Source organism: Egretta garzetta, unplaced genomic scaffold (assembly GCF_000687185.1).
Source record: "Egretta garzetta isolate BGI_Z169 unplaced genomic scaffold, ASM68718v1 scaffold297, whole genome shotgun sequence".
NCBI lineage: Eukaryota > Metazoa > Chordata > Aves > Pelecaniformes > Ardeidae > Egretta > Egretta garzetta.
In genome coordinates this window covers 5,716,614-5,724,223 of record NW_009260410.1, presented here as the reverse complement: position 1 = coordinate 5,724,223, position 7,610 = coordinate 5,716,614, and positions in this window count along the sequence as shown.

Here is a 7,610-nt window from a genome sequence, read left to right as displayed (position 1 = left end):
CATCTTTCATTTTCCAGCCCCCAGGTCCCAGAGCCCGGCAGCTTGCTGCTTGGCTGTGCGTGTGAAGGGTGTGTAAGAGAAAGCTGCAAGGCAGTTTAAAAGGGAGTGATCTTCTATTCTGTTTTGTGAGGTGGAAAAAGTAAATAAACTTCTCAGTATTTTTTTCATAATTAATAACTTACAGGATGCTTGCTTTGTATCATACTGTTCACCAAAATCTATGTCACACCCATCTAATGTGCACGCAGAAGGCTTCTATAAAACTTTGTCTTGAGGTTGCTCCAGGCTTAAAAGCAATAGAGCAGGCACTGGTAGAAAGCATCAGGCAAGAGCCTACCTTTTTTGTTGTTTCCCAAAGGCAGTGACCTCGAATCTGGAAAATGGAAGGGACTCTGCTCACTGAGAACAGGCATGGGACAAAAAAATCAGTTACCAGTTGTATTGATTTTTTTATTATTGGTCAGTGAAAACTGTTAGTTTGTTGATAGCTTTTGTATTGCCATGCCTGATTTAGCTCAGAACATAAACATCAACAGCAATACAGCTCTCTGTAGACTGTACTCACGCAAACTTTTAAAGATGATAACCATTATAAGAATGTTAATTAAATGCATCCTCAGAATTCTGTTCAACACTGTGCCTGTATTTAAGAAATGTCTTTTTTTTTTTTTCTTTTTCTTCAGAAGTGCAGCCAAAAATGTAGAAGGTCTGAATCTGGTGATCTGCACTATCTGGATGTTGGTAGAGGACTAAAGAATCAGCAGCATAAAGCTTCAAAAGGATTTACGGTTTCACACGCTGGTGGCACAACTCTGGTTCCAAAGGTATCAAGAGTTGACGGGAATGCTGGTTATGTTTCTGAGGAATAATGGTGCGAGTAATTTGGCTAGTGAGGACCAAATTTGAGGTACATGACAACCTCCATAAACTCATTACATATATTACATAAATTCATTACATATGGCACTGGAACAGGACCAGAATTCTACTCATATCTTTATTTTGTATTTTTAGAAAATACTCTCTCTTTATGTTGTAGTTTCACATTTGCTTAACGCAAAGATGGTAAAGTTCTCAGACATCTAGAGATGGTACATGTAAAGCAATTAGTCACTTTGAAATTTCATTACTCTTCCAAAGGAAAATTTTTCCTGCACTTTCTGAGTAGTTAAAATGGTGATAGGTGATATCTTGGGAGCTGTAAAAATGACAGTATGCAGTGATTTTGTTCACAATGGCAAAACATAAAGAGGCACAGTAAGGCAGCTTATGGGAAAGATAGTACAATAACAACACTGACCTCCTGACCTTTATAAATTAGGAAGTGCAATTTCTAAATCAAAAACAGCACCAGAAACTCTGGGAATGGAAACAGGCTTAATTCTCTGTTGTGCAAAGGACCCAAGATTTCCATAACAGCAGGTCAGATTTTCAGTCCTGTGTACATGTCTGCTCGTTTCATAAATTCCCGACAGCTGTGTGTTCTGCTGGCCTTGGGAACAAGCAGAAGCCAGTGGGGGAGATGTGGGGTGGGTGGCTGGGGACTGGCACTCTTCCCATGCCAATGAGATGCAGAGTTGCCCAGGAGAGGGGGGATTTGAACACTCCTCGGTTCCCACCAGGGGATCTCTTTGCAGTCAAGACCCTCCTTCTCTCCTACAACGTCTACTGAACTGACTGAACCCTGCCGCTGCAGTAAACAATGTATGGCTACCAGCAGGAAAGAATGACCCAGACCAGATCTCTAATCTTAAATAAATACTAATCAGATATAGTGGCATTCACTGAGAGATTCTTTCCACTGCTACTTCTTTTAATTTTCTGCATGCAAGATTTCTTTGATAGTGTGGGTCCTGTAGCTTGACTGATCTCTAGCAAGAGTTTGGTGGAATATCCCTTTGAGGATGAAGAGTTCAGCTGGGACTGGGAAGGTGCAGTTACATGTGTTTTCATTTACAGGCATACTCTTAATTCTTTGCTCTCAAAATGACAACTATGGTGCTCCTCTCTAATCACAACACCAGCCTTGTAGTCTTGTTTTCCAGTATATTCATACCAGGCTATTCACTGTTCTGCCATTTGAAAAAAGGATGTTTAATACCTTCAGAAATTGATTTAATTAATTGGAATAGATACTTTTCTGAATTTTCCATCTATGTAGAAAATTATCTGCTGAGAAGAATACATTCTTATATTAAGGAGTAAGATTTCACACCTCAAAGCTGTTTATTAAAAAAAGTTGTTATATTGTTCCAATTAAAAAAAAATACATATTCTATTATATCTATTTCCACTTTTCCATGAGACACAATTCTTAGGAAAGGGGATAGAAAACATCTCTTGTCTTTAGGAAACAAAGAGTAAATGGATCTCAAATGAGGCATAACAAATTTTTGTTTTACAGAATAGTTTAAATCCAATTCATTAGCATAAGTGTTTCAAATAAAAATATAAAAATAATTATATTATTACCACTCTTCGTGCTACAGAGTTTGCAGGGATGAAAAAGAATGAATGCGTGGTATTTTCATTCTGTTTTCCAGATGATTCTTCCTAACTATTTATCTTGGTCACCAGAGTCCACCGCAACTTTGTTGTTACTACTTTGGGGTGGTTTTGTGGTATCTTTTTATTCAGAGTATCTAACAAGACTTTCCCAGACTTGCCTATCATAGCCCAAACAGTTCTTACCAATGTACAGTTGATGTGTTTGAACTAGGGTTTTCTGTTCTGTAATATTAAAACAAAACCTGTAAGTCTATATAGAGCTTAGCCATAAAATGGGTTCAGACCTGTAGTATAACTACATACCTATTTATAATTTTCTTTAATATCTTCTTCATCTGTCATTTTATCTGATATTATTGGTACAGACTTTGAGGGTCTCAAATACCAGGTGGTGATTTAATGTTCTTAGGACAGGATTCGTCTTGAAAGAAATGTACTTTTAAAGCTGCCTTTGAAAAGCAGAACAGATCAACCCATATATCTAAACTAAGGTCTCCAGTACTACTTCTAAGCATGACATTGGACAGATTAAATCATAAGTGCTGCCACTTTCCAACAGCAGATGTATGATGGGCTCTATGACCATATACGAAAGTTAACAGCAGAGAAAAGAATGTGACAAGAGGTCACGGCTCAGAAAAAATACCATATAATAGATGCCAGAGAGAATCCTTGCAGTCAGCCTCCCAGGCCACCCACCCACCATCGCGAGCAGCGTGGTACACTTCTCCTTCCAGAAAAGCAGCTGGACACTGTTTCTCCGTTCTAGGAAACCAGTGTGCTTTTTGGGACACATGGAGCACTTACAGTCCAGAAGAGAACGTCATACCTGCCTCATACCGTCAGCCAGGGAAAACTGGTCTGACACTACTCCGAAGGCTGCTATTTCATTATTATTTTTTCAGATTGGGATTTCATCTTTAGTGGAAGACTCTCGTATTGCCATGCTCTCTGACCTACTTGCACATTTCCAGTGGCCTTAATTTAGAATAGGGTTGTTTCAAAAAATCAGCTGGTTTGCCTAGGTAATTTCTTTAGCTTCTAATCATGTTAATACTGAATGGATCAAGAGTTAAAACATTTAATCCTGTGTTGTTCTGTTTTCTGTTTTTTCTAAAGGATGAGTCATATGATTACGGATGGCCTTTTGTTATTCCTTAGTAAACTCAAACAAGAATATTTATTCCTTCATTAGAAAAACAATAAATCAGCAAACAGAAAAATGTGAAACAATATTTTTTAAAAAATCTTGGCTATATCTTACAGTTATTGTTCTTTTTTATTTTTTAAAAAAAGCATTCATAAAATGTGCTGGATTGCTAGTGCTCAAGCCTAAAACCTGGAACCTTTCTATGTTGAGGTCCCATATGAGCCACTAGCTGAAGTATAGTACACTTGAGCCCTTCTGGGAACTACATGTACTGTCTGGAGCAACAGTGATTTGAGCGGAGACAACAGAGACAACAATAGGTCCCTGAGCCGAGCCAGCAGGGTGACTATTTGATTTTCACGATGCACCCCCAGTTTCTACATAAATCCCATGGTAGAAAGGATAACCTACTTTTTATGACTATTCATTCTGGGGCTGCTTTTCTGATGGATTTAACAGGTTTTTGCTACTCAGAGATACAGCAAAACACGATTTTTTGTGATTGTATAAAACTAATCATAGACACAAATGCACAATTTTATTCTTCAATTTATTTATATTTTCTGCCATTTTATGGGGGTTTGATGTCCAACAGCCACAACTTGTAGAGCACAAAAGTCATTACAAGACATTCTTCTGCCACAAAGTCTTGTAGCCATTTTATTAACTACTTCCTTAGGCCAATAGGACTGTGGTATTTCTTTAAAAAGTTATAGTCTGAGTGTTTTTCAGTTGTGCAGTGGAAATCTGAATTAGAGACAAGATTAAAGGATCCCTTGCAAAATAATTTTGACACCTCAGTGAAAAGGAGGAGCATCCTCACAAAGGCTTTGGGCCAATGTTCTAAACTAACAGATTCCATCATTGGCGACAAGAGTAGGTACGTGTCCAGTACAGAAAAACCACACCCTGGCCATAGCTTTTGAATTCCTCAGCATTCGGTACACCCAGAGGTCATTAGGCTAGTTTGGCCTGTGTCCCTCCTGCTGTGAAGAGAAAATGCTGTGGGTGCTGTCTGCTTCACCCGTATGCAGTCATAATGTTGGCTCTGCCTTAAGAGCCTTCACAGCTGTGCTGTAACGCTATTAGTTCCCAACATGACTCAGATGAAGGATTTTCTTTAATCTGCACAGAACCTTTGCAAAAGAGAATTTTCATTTGTGAAAACCACCAAAGCTGAAAACAGGGTGCCTGTGAACAAGAGGCTGTGTCTCAAAGGCTGATTTCCCATTGTCTTAGGAAATAATTTCAGTGAAAATTGAAAGATGGGAGAGTGAAACAATTTCATTGATTTGGCCACCTTAAGTAAGTCCTGTAATTGTCTGTTAAGAAATCAGTCATGATTTGCATTACTTGTAGCACAGGAATGGTTGAAGAAGTGCATGGGGTTTTTTTTTGTTTGTTTACTGGTTCTAGATGCAGCTTTTCTTGTAGGTCGAATGTTTTTAAAAAGTGGGCTTTAAGAGAAAACAACATCATAGATGCATCTTAGCAGCATTTGTTGGTTCACTAAGTACTGTTTGGGCAAAAAAAGGTTTCTTTACACTTACTTACATGCAGCCTTTTTTTTTTTTCTCTACACCAGCACCACCACCACCACCACCACCCCCCCCTTTGCCTTGGTCACTATTTGCAGTGTTTTATTTCTTAGAAACTATACATTCCTTTTTTAATTCTAAGATTCTTTACTAGCATTAGAATCCACACAGAACAGAAAATAAATATCTTATTCCTGACATAAGGGTAATTAAAACAACAAAACCTGAAGATTCTCAGTTCAGATTAAACTCAGTTGGAAACAAGAGAGAGCTGCCAGCCTGTTCTACAGGTCAGAAATTCGGGAACTTTTAAAGTAACACTTAGATCATTTGCTTAAGGACTGACCTTTTGGGGAGGTGGACCTAAGGTCACTTGATAAATATGTAAGAGTGTGTCTCTCATTTGTCTTTCTGAGGCAGAATGCCACTAACCACAAGACTCAAACATGCACAAGGAATCCCAAATTGCAGGAGCAGCATGAATACTCCAGCCACCTGATTTAGAGGTTGGTCAATGGTTTTGGTCTATGCATCTTTCGTGGTATCTGCAGCAAATCAGAAATACATTCAATAACTTCTATAAGTAATTATTCTGGGTCCCCCCATGCAAAAATGCTCCAATTCTCATGTGAGTTCCTTTTTCCAGTTTAGTCCAGACATTACATCCCTGCGAAGGTGCATGTTAACCAAGAGCTACTTACTAAATACTCCAAAACTGCCTGCAAGACTCAAGAATCAGGACAGCTGGGTTTCTAGGGGCCTGTTTCTGTGCAGAGGATGTGAAGAGGAAGCCTTTGATCATAAAGTGTCCACGGATGTTCAAGGAAAGTTGTTGTGCCACAGTCTGCTCAGGCAAGGTAATTAAAACAAAACAAAATGGTGAATTGCCAGTCAAAAGGAATTGAGTTGTGGCTGTAAATGGCAATTGCCTCTACAACCACAGTTATGTGAAGGTAGCACTAATGAGAAATTCTAGCGTAGCTGAGCATTGCCATTCGTTATTTGTTGAACGACGGCAACTATACTGCAGAACCCAAGGAAGATAAGGTCCATAGGTTATTTCAGTTTTTATGGGATGTAATCATTAAGTGATATCAGTTATGTTTCTGTACAGAAACCTCAAGATTTGTTTCTGTACAAATTCAAGCAGACAGATTGATACTCCAAAGCCTATGGGAAATAATAGGTGTCATGGATAAATCTGGGTTCATAATCTAGTTAGAGACTAGTTTAGTATCCAAGGTGAACAATCCAGAACTATTCTTAGAATTTAAATTTTATTTGAACAATCAAGTGTTATTCTGTAAAAATTGAAGGGAAGCATTAGAGAAAATAAAGGAGTCACCAAGGAAGTTCTCTTTTTTTGAAAGGATAAACAAGAAATACAGAGAAATGTTTATTTTGATCAAATGGGCTGAAAAAAAATTTGTAGAATTTAATATGAAAGTGGCTTTAAGTCAAAGACCGTGAACAAATTTCTCTTATTTTGGACTTGGCCATTTAAATGTGAACACTTACCATGTAACTTTCATTAAGTTTCATGTAAATTAAACAATTACTGTGATGAACATGTAGGCATTAGTATAGAAAACAGTGTGGGAGTAAAAAACTGATTTGTATGCAACTTTGATAAATAGTTAATTTAGTTTAATTCTCATTCTATAGCTGAGAATGGTTTGGATCCAGTGTTTGGTCTGTTTGTATGTTTCTATTTAAAAGAGCCAAACAAATCAATCCAGGTATTATTAGGTATTGTGGTTCTAATTTATGTGCTGAGCATAGCTCCAAAAGAGAAGAAAACCTTATAGGTCCATGCCTAAAAATTTGAAGCATTTTGTCTTACATTCTAGGATAGCTCAACAGGAGGTGGTTATCTGTTTGTTGATTGCAGCTACTTGAAGTTTATAAACCAAATAACATAACCTGTGAAGTCATATGATACTGGATATGAGAACCCAAAGCCACCCCAGCACAGACAACATGGAAAACTGGGGGGTATTTAATTCATGCAAAAAAATGGTGTGTAGTTACTTTGTAATGTATCAAGGCATTCGTACCTTATGAGTGTAAAGGACACAGAAGAGACCCTCAAGGTACGTTGAAAGTGGCATCAGATTATTTAAGATCTCTTCATTCTTGCTTGAACCTCTTCCACCTCAGGTGACCCCAGCAGAAGAGGACCTTCCAGTTTAAGTGCAAATGTATTTCAGATAAATTGGTTTTGAAATGAGACCCAATACCTAGCAGATTAAAAGGTAACCTCAAGCTGCTTTTATTTTGTTATGCATACAGAGAGATGGGTTCCTTTTTTGGGATGACAGCTCATGACATTAATGAATTATTGATAGGAGGGATGGTTCCCTGGGTCACTGTAATCTCAGCAACACTTAAGAACAAATGAATGAGCATTCCTG